Raw genomic sequence first — 17730 nt, forward strand, 5'->3', positions numbered from 1 at the left:
TGTGCAATTGTGTAATCAAGGAAGGCAATGGATGATGCAAGATCAGATCAAACATCCATGGTTTGAGAAGATTTAACACCATGTAATGAAAAAAGCACAGAGTTTTTGATGACAAAGCTGCTTCAGACAGACCCACTGCCAGCTCACAGCAGCACTGCACCACAGCTACATATCTGTCATCCATAGGGCCTGAGATTAAGATTAGCAGAGGCTTCTGGAGGTTACACCAACTTCTATTTCAGTAATGCACAGGACAATGTCATGCCCTGGAGAGAAGCAGAATTTAGCACCCAAGTCCATTTGCACCCAAACATCTGATTATACTTACATCAATTGATACTTACTGTCACTGCACATTTATTAGCAATTCTATCATGTTTCAAAAACTCTAGAAGGGTTCATGCTCTATAAAGATAAGTGTCTTTGACAGACAAAAAATATTTATTCTATTACTTCATTAGATTCATTATTTTTCAATGCTGCAGAACTTGTTAAATATACTTCATGTATAATTTTGTACTGGCGTGATGTTCAAGTGCCTCAAATGAGCCTGACAACCAAATCATAACTGTTTTCTTCAGTATGCAGTTCTACAGAGGGGACTTTGTTCAGTGCCAGCACATAATGAACTACTAATGCACAACAAGGTCGCCCTGGTACAAGTCACATTATTTAAGAAGAAATGAAATAGCAGTCCCTCAGCTCTTAAGAATAACAGCCTAAGCATGCTGTAATAGCTACATTGCTAATGACAACTTTGGAGAAAATAAGACAAATCTGTTTCTTTTTGGGAAAGCTTTTTACCACTAGCTATACTACTAACATGCACAGGCAAATGTCCTTTCCCACTACTCAATATCCCAAATTTGGCAATATCGAGGAATTTTTATGACCATGTATTTTATACTTATTGAGACAAACACTGGAAACAACATATACAAGGAATAATTTCCTTAAGAATACTTCCATCAGCTTAACAGAAGTGTTGGAAGATAAGGCCAGCTAGCCAGAACAGTGCCTGCAGACCACTGGGAACAAGCTCGATAGAGCTGCACATGGAAAAAGTGAGTTGTTCTGCTGATTTCACAGGGCTTCGGATCAATCCCGTAAGAATAACTTTTGTTCGCATCCCTCCTCCCCACATTACCTCTATAACCATCAATTATTGTTGGAGGTGGAAAGGAGAGAGAAAAAAAATGTTAACAGAGCAAAATTGAACATTACTCAAAGCAAGCAAAGAAACTGGGTGATTTGTCACTGGAGAAGAAATTCGCTGGCTACCAGAGAACTATCTCCATGGTTTCATTTTTGTCATGCTGGTATTACAGGAAAATCATATAATTTCACAGCAACCTCTATGAAATCTCTTAATGCTGTGGCACACTGCTGAACTTTCATTTTATAGCAGAACATTTATCTGTAGGAAGGTAACTGCACAATGGGTTATATATACACCAGAATATTCTCTAGACCTCATTTTAGTAAGAGGCTGTGTTCTTCCACGCCACAGGAGCAGCAACAGAGTCAGAGCACGGCTCTCCCAGGCTAAGAGCTAGCTCTGACACAGGGCAGCAGCTCAGCCCCTGCCTTCCCATGGATGTCCTGGTCATTTTCGTTTCCTATACTCCAAGACAGGGCAGAGAGAGAGGTCTCTGCTTCCCATCCTCAAGGCATCTTTTAGTTACAAACTGACGCTACCCAAACCTCAATTTTCCAGCCTGAACATCCTTCAAGGAACTTATCCTTCAAGTGCACGTGGCAGACAAGAGGACCTGCAGGTTGTTCTTGATGCATGAAATCAGTGCCTGGCCACCAAGCCATGCAGGGGACAGGCAGGGGACCTGCAGGGACGGGCAGGCTGCAGGTGCTCCTTGCTGCAATAGCAGCAGCTCAGAGCAGCAAACTGACAGCATCTGTATTGCTTAGCACCACTGAGCCACCCCGGGTGTGGCAAAATATGCAACAGGAAACACAGATTACACCGCTTAAATGGGAATCATATGAAAAAATCATAAAACAAAGTCTGTTACATAAACACACATATGAAAAGCTAAAAAGAAATTGGCACAGGTATATCAGAGTGCTGCGAACATGAAATGCCAGTGCACAAAAAGGCAAAAGAGACTGCAGTACTAAGGGAGAAAAAAAGGGAGAGAGGGGAGATGAGATACTTTTGTGGGCTTTGTGGAGCAGAAGGAAGAGATCAGAGAGCAGGGAAAAATAGCAGCAGATGAACATCAATAGCACAAAAGTTGAGTCAACATCTGATGAACAGATTTTTTTTTTCTTTCTAAAGGCATTTTGCATTGGCAAAAATACACTGAAGAAAACCTGGAAAAATAGAACTGCGTGCTTTGAAAGAAAAAAATGAAGAAAAAACGTTCTCCAGTATTTCCAAAAATACACCTTCTCAAAATTCATATTATCTGGGAATTATCCCTTTACTCAAACACAGCACTGAACAAAGCAACTCAAGCAATTTAAGAAATATCTCAGGAGGGAACAATGTTTGCTCAAGCAAATTATCTTACAGCCGACTTCGCACATGAAACAATTTTGTCCCCCTAAAGCTTTCCTAAAAGAAACTCTACGAATATCCTGACAGTCTCTGAAGCACCTCTATCATTAACTGCTCGTGACCACAAAGCAGATTTGGATTTAGTGTTGAAGAACTATTGGGCTGTTCACAGTTTTGTTGAAGAACTACAGCTGTTCATACTGTAATAGTTAAACAGGTGGATAAATGCACTGCCAGATCCGGGACTCATTACCTGAGGGTTTGTTTGTTTATTTAAGTGGCAGCGTTTTGACTTTCCTCTAAATAAATCAAAGAGGACATTTTTTAAGCACTAAGAACATGCTGATACAATGGGATTTTATTTGTTTTTGCTATTGGCCTCATTCCTTTATCGTTCTGAAGACTGCACCCTTCCTCAGAGACATGGAGGTATGCTCCAACAAACATCACTGAATACAGCTGGGTTTTCACCCATATTACCAGGACACAGGTAACCAAATCCATTTCCTTTGCCCCTGTTGGGCTGGAGAAACTGGCAGAAAGCCACTCAGCTTTGATCAGGGCCATGTGGACTGTAACAGATGTAATGATGACAAATAACACATACAGCAGATGACTAAGTGTCCTATCAACAGATGTCACACCACAGCTGCTGTTTCACACCTAAAAACACACCAGCTCATCAGCATAAAAACCTAATAGTCACAGACTATTCAAAACATTTATAGTTCCCATCTCAAAACATGCGTGGTACCTGGCTTAAGCCAAATAGTTAGCTCCAACATGGCTGATTAAAGCACGTCCCCCAGAGGGAACCGTGGTGCTCCAGTGGGTCTGCTCCCCATCTACAGAGTGAACCTTCATCAGTCTGCAGACAGTTCTCTAAGGATCAGACTGTCAAAGGTAACAGCTCTTCAACCCTCAGACTGGCCTTCCTGGCCCTGTTAACATCCCACATAACTCCAGTTAATCCTGTCCCACCAACACCAGCTTCTCAGCTAGCAGTGAAGCCTCAATTCAGAGAACAAGATAAATATACACTGAGACCCATTTCTACCATGCTCAAAACCTTCCCTGGATATGTTTGGGGTGAAAACTCGTGAAAAACAAAAGCTTTTGTGAGCAGCAGTGCCCATAGCCCTCCCCTTCACCACAGCTCTGCAAATAGCTCACAGGTGAATAGCTTCTGGGTGGATTTTTTCTACTCTGTTTTCCCTGAGACCGGGATTGTTTCAAATAAATGAACCATGAGTCTAAGTTTTATTGAGACAAATGTTCAGGAAAAATAAGATTTTCAACTTGCTTGATTGAATAGTGAAATGTGCACACATGTACATGGCCATCCCTGTCGGATTGCTAGCACTGTTATTCATCCATGTGGAAAAAAAAAAAAGAAAAAAAAAGATTTTCTTTTAACAGTCTCACTACCAATTACCCAACTGCTTAAACACAGAGCTGTTGGGTACTTGTACCCAGCTCCAGTCTCAAGGCCATGGTCTCTCCCATCAGAACTGGAACTCAAGGCATCCCAGATCCTATACATTTCTGCTATTCCTCACAACACCTCCACCCTGTCCCTTCTCCCCAGTGCCTCCCTGTTCAAGCCTTGTTTCCCCCCATCCCCATCTCCTGAAATCTGGATGCTCAGCCTCAGCACATTCCTCATTTTTTCTTTAAATCTCCTTATCTTCAGTCTCAGCAATCATTCAGTCAGTTCTTCACTCCTTACGATTACAATCACAGCATTCATTACAGTAAAATGCCCTCACCCTTCCCTGTTCTTGCACAGAGATTTCATTTTTTGCTGCAAGGGTCCAACCACAAGACAAAGCAGCTCTTCCTCTGCATGGCCATGCTAGATTCCACCCAGCGAGCACCACAGAGCAATGCCAACAAACAGCAAAAGCACGGGCCCCAATCGAGAATTTGGGTATGCCCAATGGTACATCTTCATATGTAGGAAAAGAACTAGACAGGGGTCTTTCTTTCTTCATGTAAGGTACACAGGGAAAGAAATGCCGCAGTGACATGAATGCTTGGCTCATTTTGGAGCAGTTCAGTATGGAGAGTTAATGATTTCTACCAGCTTCTTGCCTTTAGAGCAGCCACGTCTTTTCTTATCTAGAAACCTCTCCTTTTCTCAAGTACTACTGAGTGTATTTAATTAGTTTTTGAGAGTCTGAATGCTCACTGGAAGAAGTCAAATTATTTTGCTGCAGCAGACTGAATGCACGGCAGCTCTTGCTGAGCAGCAACTTTGTGTTCCTAGTGGGCCATGCAAGGAAACCCGAGCAGCATCCTCAGAGCTGCTTTAACACATACAGCGAGGGTGACTTGCACATCCTGCAACAGCTCCACATATCTCAGCTGAAATGTTTTCACTGTAAGCAACTTTCTTACTTTCTTACACTTGTACCCTCACTATCAACAGACTCACAGGAGTCAATAGAACTCATTTAGAGCAAGCAAATGCACGCCACAGGAATAAACAAGACAGTACCCAGCAGGAGGAGAAGAGGCTTTGCAGCAGCCACCAGCCATGTGCCACCTTCATGCCTTGCAGTGGGCATCTAATCTAAGTGCTGTAAACACCACCTTTCATCCCACCAAAGAGCTGCTCTGTTCCTACCCACCACACAAACACATGCTAATCAGCCTGACTGGAACTGAAGACAAGATCTGCTGACTGTTATTAAGCAAAAATTTCATCTGCTTTGTGACACATGTACCTCTGCCTCTCATACACCTTCATAAATCAGAATAGCCTTTTTTGGGATGAGCACCAGGGCGTCAGTTTGGTTACAGATCCTCGTGTTCAATATTAATCATTGCTCTGACCCAGATATAGCACTTAAATCAAGAAGTTTAATCCTCTCGTGGGTAACAAATTCCACATTTTGATTTGCAAAGGCACGAACAATGATCCTTCAGCAATTAAAGAAAGAGGTAAATAGGTGATAAAACTGCACTTGGTCTTGCTCAAAATGAACTGCTATCTGATACTTCATTGTCTGGAGAAAGAATAGGAGAACCTTGCAAGCATGACTCTGAATAAATTAAATTCATTACAGAAAGCAATGTTTTGTGATAAGAATTCACTCTAACTTGATCTATTTTGACACCTTATATCTCTACACATCAGTGAAATTCAGGGTGCGTGGCAGACAAGTCCTGTGGTGTGCTCAAGTGCCTTGCTCTCAATCAAAACCAGCTGCAACACACGGCAGTGCTTTTCCAGCCTGCAGTCCTACATCTTCTAATGGACACTGAGATGTGAGAAGCAATGGACATCAACCTTGTAATGGAGTCAGTAAAAACTGTGGAAGTATGTTTGGTCCCATAATTAAGCTAAGAACTGGAATGAGAAAGTTGTGTTTGTTTTTGAAGTGGTACCCCTTGTAAATGCACTGATTTGAAACTAGATGATCATTGTGGTCCTTTTCAACCCAGGCCATTCTGTGATCGTATGATTTAACTGAGGTCATTTCCATACAACATTAACATCTGATTGTGATTTAGCTGATTTCGACTTGCTTACTTCTGTAGTAAATGGCATTAGAAAAAAATAATAATGAAATAAAAAAATAATAAAAAATAATAATCTGTACAACTGTGTAGGAAAAAGCTAAAAAATGAAAGTGCTAAGGAAACAAACGAAGATGTTTGGAATGGATGTTGTTAAAGAGGCCTTTATCCAAGTGGTGAGTCCACCCTTCCACTTTATCCCCTCAATGTAATGCAAACAGACCATTCAGTCTGCTTTCTTTTTTGTTCTTCCTGCAGCAACAAAGAGTGAAAAAAGAAAGCACAGCGATCGCTTGAGCACGTTGACCTCCTTGGAAAAGGAAGGAATGAGACCAGATCTTCAGAGAATTGCATTCTGTCTGCCTCCGCAGTAATGGCATTACACTTGAATGAAAGCAAAATTATGTGGAAGACTGTTGGTTTACTGAGGGGTCAAAGTGATGACAGCTGTGGCAGGCTGCGGTAAACCTTTAATATGCCATGATGTACCAATGTGCACATCCTTCAGTGGATGAATAGATGTGGCTGAACAAGGGATTACACCTGAGTAAGCAGCCGAATGGATAAATATATTCAGCATCAGACTATTCGACAACACAATCAGGGCATGTGAAAAAACGCTGCCCAGAAATACTTACCTGTTGTTCTGTTCATGAAAACAAATACGATCCCAGTGCTATCGAAGTGAGTGTAATAGATGGAGACACAACCATCAGGAGAAGCCCCCCAGAAACGCAGTGGGGCCTCAGATCTTTTTGCAGGTATCTGAGCAGAATCTCTCAGCGACAGATGCGCTATCTGCAGATTGATCTCCAGCAGAAGCCAAATTGCTCTGTGTAGGGTGGTGTAATCCTCAGAAGTATATTGTTAACTACAACTTAATAAAAAGCCAAGGGCTTAAAAAATACAGTTTCATAAAAAAGAATGAAGAACTCTCACTTTGCAGGGCTGAGAGAGGTAATAAGAGGAAAATAAAACACAGGTACTGCTCCTCTTCTCATAAGTAAGGAGAATTTGCTTGGCTATAAAATGACACTCCCTATAACTCAGTCTGTGCTGCCTTACCATTCAACAGCATATTCTACTAGAAACATTTATGTAAACATATCTCGATACAACATAAAGACACGAGCAATGCAATGTAAAAGGAATAGCTCAAGTTTCATCAAGTTGGTGTTAATACCTGCTCAGCAAGTAGCTGCACTGACAGCAAACATCAGGAGGCAAAGTGGGCAGGCTGGCAGCAGATCAGAGCCTGAACAGTACAGCAAGGAGATACAGAGCTGTGACATTTACAAGTGATTCTCAACATGGTGTAACCAGAAATACAGCTTCATAGCAAGTTGTGGCTTTCAGGGATTACAGCCACAGCCAATTAAATCTCTCTGTTATAGATGTGGAAGAAAAGTTTTGATTTGGATCAATTTACTTCACTACCTTCCATGCCGCTTCAGTTCAGACACTCATTATATTAAGTCCAATCAAGTGAAATATTTAATATGAGAAGACGACACACAGCGATGAAGCTACAGCTTCTTTTTTCAACCTCATTTAGTGCCTTATGATTGAGAGCAGTAGCAACTAACACACAAAGGATAGGAACCATTTTGTACAAGCTGATGTTATCTCCCTGATTTTAGGCCCTGTTCTCATGACACACAGCAATCAGAGATCCCCCAGCTGCTGAGCTGTTTGCCACCATTCAAGGACCAACTTGGAATTTCCACACCCTTGTTCTAAGGAGGAGCTGGAGAGGAGAAAGTGTGTGTGCCAAGTGCAGAACCGGGCATGTTTTCAGAGCACAAAGTTTAAATCTGAATATTTTCTTTCTCTTCTAAGCCAAAACGATAGCCATCAGCTCGCCCACCAAGATGCCATCCTTCAGCAGCTCGCAATCTCACTTGCCCACCTGTGCTAAGGCTTGAGGTAGGAGTGATGGACACAAACCATGAAGTCCATACTTTTCTTTTATTTATATATCCGTAACACTCTTCTTCTTGTTTTCTGTGCCAGAAAGTCTCTCTCCTCACCATACTCCTCCACAAGTTATTCATGTGCATGCTTTGTAAGATAAGAGGAGACAAGCAGATTCTCATAATAAAAAAAAAAGTTGCTATGGGAATAAAATGACAAAAACTGTTACTAAATCCTACATAAAAAAAAAGATGACAACTGGAGAGAACTCAAAAGGAATTGAAACTGTCACCTCAACTGATAAGGTTATGATCTGTAACAACTGCTTTCTCTCCCTCATTTACTCTCTGCTTTTATGTAGATTTCATTTTCTCTTCAAACACTATTTATAGAATAACAATGTAATTCTGATCAAGATTCAAAAACTCCAAAGAAAATCAGAATTATCGTTTTCCAATACGGTTCTATGGCAAGGGTACCATCATGCACTTACAGACTAGAAGCTGAAATCCATCCACTCTGCATCAGTGCTACAGATGTACATCCTGTTGCGAGATGAATCTTTCATATTTTATATACAAAACATACATAAACAGTAAGTTCAGCCATACAAATTTCTGTCTTCAAACTACCATCTATGGCTTGTGCTAACATTTTGCATAGGTTAGGAAGTAAATTTTGATTTTGTTTTCCCACAGCTGCAATCAAAGGAAGTTCTTATACATTTCTGAAGGCAGGAACAGCTGGCCCACCATCCCCCCCCAGCATTTTTAGCATGAAATATCATGAAAAGAAATGAGCTTCCCCAGTTTTGAAGTCAGTCTTCCCACAGAATGCTACTATATGTCTAATGCTGATGCAGGATAAATGTTTCATTACATTTGGTAGAATGTGGGGAAAATCCATTTCCTTTCATTACATATCCCCATAGCTGCCCACACTCATTAAATAACGTGGCAAATGATCTCCTTACACAGTGAACCTTAGAAATGAGAAATGTGATGAAGCCTTAAGAGCCTCAATTCATAGTCTCTCTACTGATGGATGATCCCCAGCAACATAAAGAGCAGAAAGTAATCTGGAGTGAAATAGCTGAAAAACTTTTCCTCAACATACAGCAGAGCTTTAAAAGACCATTTCTTATTTGTGCTGTAACTCTTCTTGCTATGTAACAGCCTCCTAAAATGCCCAATGAGCAGACTGGAAGCTCCTCTACGATGCCACTGCAAGAGTTACATCAGGGTACATTCACATCAGTGTGAATCAAATCCTGTCTGTTCCTAGGACTTCATCACTATTTGTCTGTTACTTTCAATACTGCAGAATTGACAATTCAGTTATTTACTAACAGCTACAGCATTACTTGCCACCTCAAGAAGCCTGGGAGAATCCTTCACTGAATCTTACACCAAACTAATTGCAGATTTTTTTCCTGTTTGCTTCCGCAGTCATAAACAGCCGTATGAGTAACATGATAAAATATCTGCTAATCGAACTTGGCTATGCACATTAAGCTGCTTTTAATTCAGGTCTCAAACACTGAACTTCTTGTTGCACCACAACTGAGAAAAGCCAGTCGACTGCCATCCTCTGCCTCCTGCTGCAGGCCACCAGAGAGGCACAGGCTGCTGTGCAGAGCTCATGCCCTTGGTGCAAGGCACAACTCCCACCCCCAGGGGATGCTTGGGGCCTCAGCAGTTTTTAACAGAAAGAAGGCAGTAGTCCAGGTGTCTCATCTCACACTGCAGTGAAGCATCCAATTAGCTTCAGTGTAACATAATGCTACCATTGCATGATATTACTCCATACCACCCTAACTTTACTAAGGGTCTCTCTTCTCTGTTGGATTAAAACATTAAAGCTGCTTTCAGTGACTGGTTCAAACAGAACCATCTCTGCATTCAGAAGCTTCTCCGCTGGTCCTGAGAGTCTGACCCTCAGAAGCTCTGTTAAAGGGTAAAGGATAATTGAGCGCAAAATGCATTCACTTAGGTGTCATGTTAAAATGATGTTCTGCCTTCTCTTCCAAGACAGAAAGCAGCCCCAGTGTAGAGAAAGGTCTGCTTTCCTGCCAAATGGCATATGTTTGAAATGTTTTTGACTTGCCTTCAAGACTTCTAAAAACTAGACAATGAAGTCAGAACTGTTCTACCCAGGAAGAAAAAAAACCCATTCCACTACATAAAACTGCCATTTCTTAATATTCTGCTTGTAGTTACGAAGTTTAATTCCTTTTAGCATCAGTAACTTCTGATGGTACTAATCACTCAGCAATAAGCGAGTCTTCATTTCCTTAGATTTTCAAGCATGCACAGCAATAAGGTTGAGGTTAGGTTTTGGCTTTACGACCTCGTGTTATTTTATCCTATAAACAAAGAGAGTAAACTGCGTTCTGATCCCCGATGAACGCATTGGAGAAGTTAAAGGCTAACATTCTCCCATTTGTTATTAAACAAGGATAATTGTGCTCCCCCACAATAATCGTGCTTTTAGCAAGAGGCTGGCAGCAATGCAACATTACCAAAAAAATAAAAATCTGCAAACGTTCATTTTCAGCACGGTCATTAAGAACATCAAAATTGCAGCAGTTTCTTCTGGAAGGCTTTTTCTAATAATTATAATAATAAAAGTATTTTTTTTCGCAGCTCTGTTGTTTTCCTGAACATCTGTCACATTATTCAGCTTTAGATTTCAAACTCTGAGTACTTCCCTGCTTTCCCAACCATTGCTCACAACTGTTCTAAGACGTTCCTCCATCCCATCATCCTGTTCTCAGCTTCCCAAGGGGCTGATACAGCTTGCATTCAGCACAGTGACCTTCTACTGGAAATCTTTCTCCCCAGTGCTCCCTCCCTATTGATTTCTGTCTTTTCATTAGCAGAGAAAACAGTTCCCCCCTCCTCTGGTTTGGTATTTCTATAGACTGTCTAACCTGCAGATCTCCAGCCTTCCCAAAGCAAGGAGCTTATGCACCAGACAGGTTATGCAGGTAAGAAAGAGTGAAGTATTACCCAAAATACAAGGAATCAATCAAATAGATGAGATCACTCATCCATCCTGGTCATCATTTATTTTTTAACAGCAGCCAATGACAGCTGTTGTTTAGCCAACAAAGATTAAGCAAACATGACAAGCACATCACACGCTGTTTAAGGACAGGTTATCTACCTTCAGAAGGTTCCTTCCCCAAGGCAACTGCAACTGAAGTCAGATGACAACTAACATGCACAGCATAATGATCTATCCACGAGGGACACAGCAAACAGAAGCACCAAGGCAATGGAAGCGATCACCAACTCTTATCAAAACTGCACAAGACAGGAGTGTATAAACACAGATGCACAGCCTTTATGCTCTATGATATTTACAACACTACAGTTTTACTGCAGAAAAAAGCACCTCAACACCTCAGTAAGTTACACAAAATTTAAAACTGCCAGTGGCCAAAAGTTCTCCGTTCAAACATCATAAAAATCCGTGATGAGTTTAATTACTAAATACAAGAACAGCATTTGTCATGCTGAAATGACATCAACTGGTTGGAGGTGAGGGTTCAATTTTAAAACTCAGACAGCATCTACAGCAAGAAGTAGCTGTTTTTCAAGAGAAAGTGTTCTTCAGCTCAGAGCATGAAGTAGAAATGTTAAGGTCTCTCTGAGAAGTGTTTCAGTATCACAGCATTATCTACTCTTATGGAACTACACACTGTATCTGATGGAACATGCTCACCACTGAAATGCAGACATGTGTAAACCCAGTGAACACAGAGAAAGTCCACTAAGTCAAAAAGGCAACAGCCTTTTCACCGACTTGGCTCAGTTTTATATACAGCTAGGAAGAAAAAAAGATGACTGTGGCTAAGGGGAATATATTTATTCCCTCTCTTAATTCAAAGTGAATGGCTTAGCATCGCTGTTTCTGCTCCCTGTCTTCTTGAGTAAGGCCAAAGAATGAAGAAGATCTCCAAAAAGTCATTCTTAACAAGAGTGTGCTCCATCATTAAGCTAAAATTGGAAAAGCTCACAGCACTGAGCGTACAAGACAGCATTCGTATTAAAAACAAGACTTGCAGAAAGAAAGAGGAAGCAAGATCTGCTCTGATTCATCTCAAGAGGTGAAACTGAGTCTTCAGTAAGCTACCACCATCTGTCATTTTATAAGTGGAAGGCAAAATGCCTGCAGCAGGGCAAATATCTTGGCTCTGGAGTTTACATGCCAGGCTGCTCGCTGGATCCCTTGCTCACCATAACAGGGGGGTAATTAGGCTTGATGGTATGTTGGTTTTAAGTGCAAAGAAATATTTAGAGTGGGGCCTTTCCAGATTTACAGCAGTAATTCTGTTTTCTGTTACCAGAACTGTATAAAGTGCTCATGACATCAGAACTTTGAAAATCACAACTCTGAGATTAGCTCCTCATTTTTTAATTCAATAAGCAAACAAGTATTTCCTATCAGTGTAACCAATCCTCTTAGCAATATACAAGGACTCCAAGATAAACAATTCTCTGAGTTACTACTGGAATAGATGCATTCTTAACCCTATGACTGTGCATGTGTAATGTACAAAAGTATTGCAATTAATATGCAAAAATCTGCTCATTGAGAAATAGGCTGGTTCTGTGACTACTGTAATTTTTAATGAAAAACAAATTCTAACAAGAAGAATGTCACAGTATTAAATGATGATGGCTTTTCTTCTAATAGATTCTCACCCATACAGAAACCCCCCAGAGACTATCAAAATGACTGGAAGTTACTAATAACTTCAAGGAAAAGCATTATCTGTGCACAGGGAAGGTATATAGCTGCCACTCTGCCAGTGTCCAAGGAGCCTTCACTAGGAAGAAAACAGAAGGTTTGTTTCTATCCCTCTTGGGAGTAAAAGAGAACCACACCTTCTAATTTTGTAAGCCTCCTAAACTTAATACCACCAAAGAGGAGAGCAGTGGGTCCGATGCACAACACTGTGGAGTCTGGCAGTTTAACCAAGTTCCCCTCTAAGAGTTAGGCTGACTAAAGAAACAGGAAAAATGGAAGTGAAAACAATGGAAACACCTGAATTGGCATGAAAGCAATAATAATATGATCTGGTTTAAAATGCAGATGGGATATAAGTTAACAGAAAAAGTCTCCCTGTTAACAGACTATGCTGTAAAGGACTTCAATGCCCAAATGGTTTTTATATGTTAAACTACATACTTTTTTTTTTCTCCTGGCAGGTCATTATTTAAGACACACTGAGAATGACCTGAACATCTGGAAAATATGATCAATGCTCCAGCCATGCACTTTTAAGACTGGATAGAGAAAGAACGTTAATCAGTTCTCCTTGCATTCTGCTTTCCTACCTTTTCCTATTTCATTTTCCAGTGGAGTTTCAAACTCAGGTGTAACACATCACCATTGACAAGAGGTTTGTTTTTCCTAACGCTCCAATGCTTCACTGGAAAGTACAGCCTGCCTGACACGGTCATCTTAGCACTGTGTATCTTCACTAGTGCAAGAACAGTAGTTCTGTGCAGAAAACATCGCGTTTCTGTGTTGGAGCACATTCAGGTGCTTGAGAGGATGATGCCTGAAGGGACTGCACTGGGGGCAGGGAAATGGTCATTTCACTTGGGAAAATGCCCAGGAGAGTCAGGAAAAGCCATCATGCTCTGGGAAAGGATTCACAACTCTACCAGTGCACCACTCAGCTCAGCACTCTCACTGGTCTGAAGAGACAACCACCAGAGATCTCTCTCAGCCTACAACCCCAGTGATTCTGGGAATTGCTCTTGTCTGTTTTTTATGCTTTTGCTGATTTTTTTTTTTCTTTTGAGTTTTCTACTCATTTTTCAGCTTGTTCTTCAGAGTAGTTTAATAACGATAATAAAGCATATTTTTTAGAAGTTCACAGAATTACAGAATGGCTTGAGTTGGAAGGAACACAAAGCAGACATTCTTCTCCCTTGTTTGAAACTTGACATACTATGTAATGCTGAATCATCACCTTCTTATCCCTAAGGTACACAGTCAAAAAGACTACAGGATCATTAGCTATACAAATACAAACACAGTCCAATAAGCAAAACCTCAAGGGCCTTATTCTTTTCCCCCCATTCCATTAGATATTCTCAACATCCCCACTTTGATAAACTGAAGATTCACATAGGATAAACTGAAAGCAATTCCATACAGCACACTGCAATAAGAACCTAGTATGAAATACCTTATCTGTAAGGACAGAGAACGTCAAGACTTGTAAGTCAAGATCAGCAACATCTCCATTTCCAAAGCTGTTATTTCCTAACATTAAATTGCAGGTAGGTTTTGGAAGAACATAAGAAAAATCGTTTTCTATAGCAAGTTAGAATACCTGCTGATCTGTCTTGATGATAGCTTAAAAGTAATATCCTCCAAACTGTTTACAACTTGCTTCATGTTTACAGAGTGCTCTCACTGAAACTGGTCCTGAAACAACTGAACTGCATGATTCTTGGGTAGATTTTAAGAGTTTACTGCTCCAAAGCTCTGTTAATAACATTCAAGCCATTTAAGCAAAAAGGTAACGTTAGAATTAAATACGTTTTTTGCTTCACTTCTTGTTTGTTCTCCAATCCACCAGCTCCCCAGTGCTACTCAGCTAACATTTGGGAAATACTGGAGAGATACAACCTGCAATGGGTACAAAGCAAGGCTAGTAGGATGAACAAATACAGTCTTACACAAAATCAGAAGCACAGGCCCTTCAAAATATTACCAGCTTTTTCCTTGTCACTGCAATGGTCATTGCAAATTAATTTTACAAGTAGACTAGTCATCTCAATAACAAACATTTTACTATTAGCTCTGACATTCGCTTTGCAAGCTCCACAACACTCAATGCCAATCTGAGATATGCAAACAGAACAATCTGCAGCTAACGTAATTCCTTTCATACAGCATTCCTTTCTGCAATTACACTTACACAGAACACACGTTTACTTCTGCTGCTTTTTTTTTGGTGGTGTTTTTCTTCCCCCTCCCTTCTTCTCCCAGGAACTCATCTGGTACATCTGGTGTTGACATGATTTAACATAAAATTGCAACATTCACGCTGTGTCTTCAAGACTACCATTCCTCACAAGCAGCAGAAACAAAACCTGCTTTCATCTAAGTTGCTTTAAAACATGACTGAAAAGAACTGAGGTGACATGCAATAAAAAATACAAGAAAGATTAAAGGTCAGAAAAGCCTTTAAACAGATGAGCGAAAAAACCTTTCATGCTTCCTGAAGGAGGTTACGTACCTCTGCACATGAACCACCATCAAGGTCAAACTGCTCTCAGTGCAGGTCTGAGGGCATCACTGCAGCAGTTCCACAGACCCTGCAGTCCATACTCCATGTGTCTGTTTGCAAGACTCCAACTGGCCATGCCTACAGCTTGCTCCTTATCACATTCTGTATGGAAACCCTGTGCCAAGCAAGGGTCAGCAGATCCTCCTCGGTCTGAACTGATTTCCTTTATCATCTCCGTTTTTAAAAATTAAAAAATACAGAGCATATTTGAATTCAACACAGCCCAGAAGATTCACAAGCTTTGCAATTAAAGATAGCAAGAGTTTAATTAGAGTAAAATGATTGTTCTTTTGAAAAGGAACCCTTTACTCCACGTTATCTGTGAATTAAATATTGGATTTTGGTTTTCCCTTTTTATACTGTTTGTGTTTCAGATATTTGCTACGATTCAAAGGATAGGTATTACATTCTATAAATGAAAAACTACAGAAAAATCAGGTTATATGGTTAGAAAGATAAAAGACTACTATCACATGAAAAGCTTAAAGAAATAAATAGGTTTAGCAGATTAAAAAATCAGGCTTTGTTGTTGTTTATAGCATCAGTACTCATTTAACATCAACATAACCATGAAGATACTGAAAGCTTTTGTTCTACTTGAAATGATATTTGTGATTTAAGTCACAAAAGATATTCATACTCAGAAGTACTGTACTGTAAACCTAGCAAAAACCAATACCTAGCAGGTCAAAATCAGTGAGACTACACTTAAAATAATATTTAGATAGCTAATTGTATTTGTTGTTCTAGCCTCACTCCCCAGATCGTTCATTACATCAGCTAATTACTTGAAATTTCTTTTGTTGAATAATGACTGTACTGAGCAGTTAGCAAAACTCCAAAGCTGCACGTAAGATTCAGAAATGCATACGCATATTCTACAAAACCAAACTGCTTTGCTGACACCTATAATGTCAAATTGTGCTTATTCAGATATTGGAGTGGTTGATTGGCCTTGCAAGTAATTCACCAGTGTTGCCAAAGACACAGCAGTAGGCAATGCAGAAAGCGGACGTGCATCCTTCAAATCGTTCCAAGTCTGCACACACATTTCTATCTTGAAGTATTTCCAGATGCAGCCCAAGGGGAGGCCCAACCCTGGCCAATACAGCTGCACTTTTTAGCTAACTCAGGTTGTTCACACCCTCACTTTCTGGCCTGGAGAAGGACTGTTGCTGCATGCATTCACTGTTAAAGAAGAAGAGCAGGAAGAACAAGTGGCACAGAGCAGTGCCATAAAACAGTGCCTATAGACCTGTAGGGAAACAAGCCCCTGCTGCTCTCTCCCTCGCTGTCTCTCCTTGTCTGTGAACCACATCTTTGCTTGGCATAGCACTGGACATACAGACATGGGGAAAGCCTAGGAGCAGCAGCAAGACTGGGTCTGCTTATAAACAACCTGCTCCCAGCAGTTCAAAGGAGAATTAAGCAAAACCCTTCAATTTTAAACTGTAACTTTGTGCAAATCTCATAAGATTGTTTCAATGTCAGAAACATCCAATATCTCTTCCAGAAAACAAACCACAAAGTAGCAGCAAAACAAAAAAAATCCCATCTTTAATTCTCCTGGAATTCTATTTCTCTGAGAACAAGTGTTTGCATTTGATAGAGACCATATTAGTTCCTTTCAGATTACAGGGAGGTATGTCAGATCACTGAACCATCTCTGGCCCTCTGGACCCACACTTAGGGATGAAATCTGCAAATCTCTTTCAGTTGTATTCAAAATGGGGAACCACTCATTGTGAGGGCAGTCAAAGCATGAGCACAGGGTGCAGGTACAGAAGGGGAGAGGTGAGAACAGAGGCTGCACAGCACACTGCTGTACCTCCATGGTCTGCCCACCTCACTGCAAACCCTCTGCATCCCCTCACTGAAGTTGTTGCAAAGAAACATGCAACTGCTCACAACAGACCCTGACTGTAGTCCACACCATGAGCTATTTCACATGCAGAGCAATATTTGCTTGTTTCAATTAAAGCGCACACATACATGCTATCCTCCCTCCTCTCAAATCACTCCAAATACCTTCAACTTCAAACAGCCAGTTCAGCTCACACTTCAGAGCAACCTTCCACACAGGCCTGATGAAGAACAGGCGTCATCACATTCACAGGGAGAAAATCCCTCAAGGAACAGACCTATCAGCTCAAGATCTCTGACAGCACTGATCACTGCTTTCCAGTCTGTCCTCCAGCCTACAGCCAGCCCCTTCTATGCAGCAAAGAGATGCACTACGAGGAAATTTCTTTCTGTTTGCTTCGCATGCTCAAGAACTTTCCAGACCTTTATCAAATGAGATGAACTAGAACAACAAAAGGCTTCCCTCATTGGTAGCACAAAAGTGCTACCATGACAGGAAATAAAATCATCAAGGTGGCAGTGACTTACTGAAGAGCATTTTGGTAATCTGGGCCCCACCAGTTACGTCTGCTCTTTGCAACCTTGATGG

General features: G+C 40.8%; 1 protein-coding gene across 2 annotated transcripts in view; it reads right to left on the minus strand.

Moving 5' to 3' along the window:
- CNTN3 (contactin 3) overlaps positions 1 to 17730 on the minus strand; it is a 125013-nt gene that overhangs the window by 52814 nt on the left and 54469 nt on the right. The gene's annotated exons all lie outside the window — the stretch shown is intronic.

This window comes from Lagopus muta, chromosome 11 (assembly GCF_023343835.1).
Source record: "Lagopus muta isolate bLagMut1 chromosome 11, bLagMut1 primary, whole genome shotgun sequence".
Lineage (NCBI taxonomy): Eukaryota > Metazoa > Chordata > Aves > Galliformes > Phasianidae > Lagopus > Lagopus muta.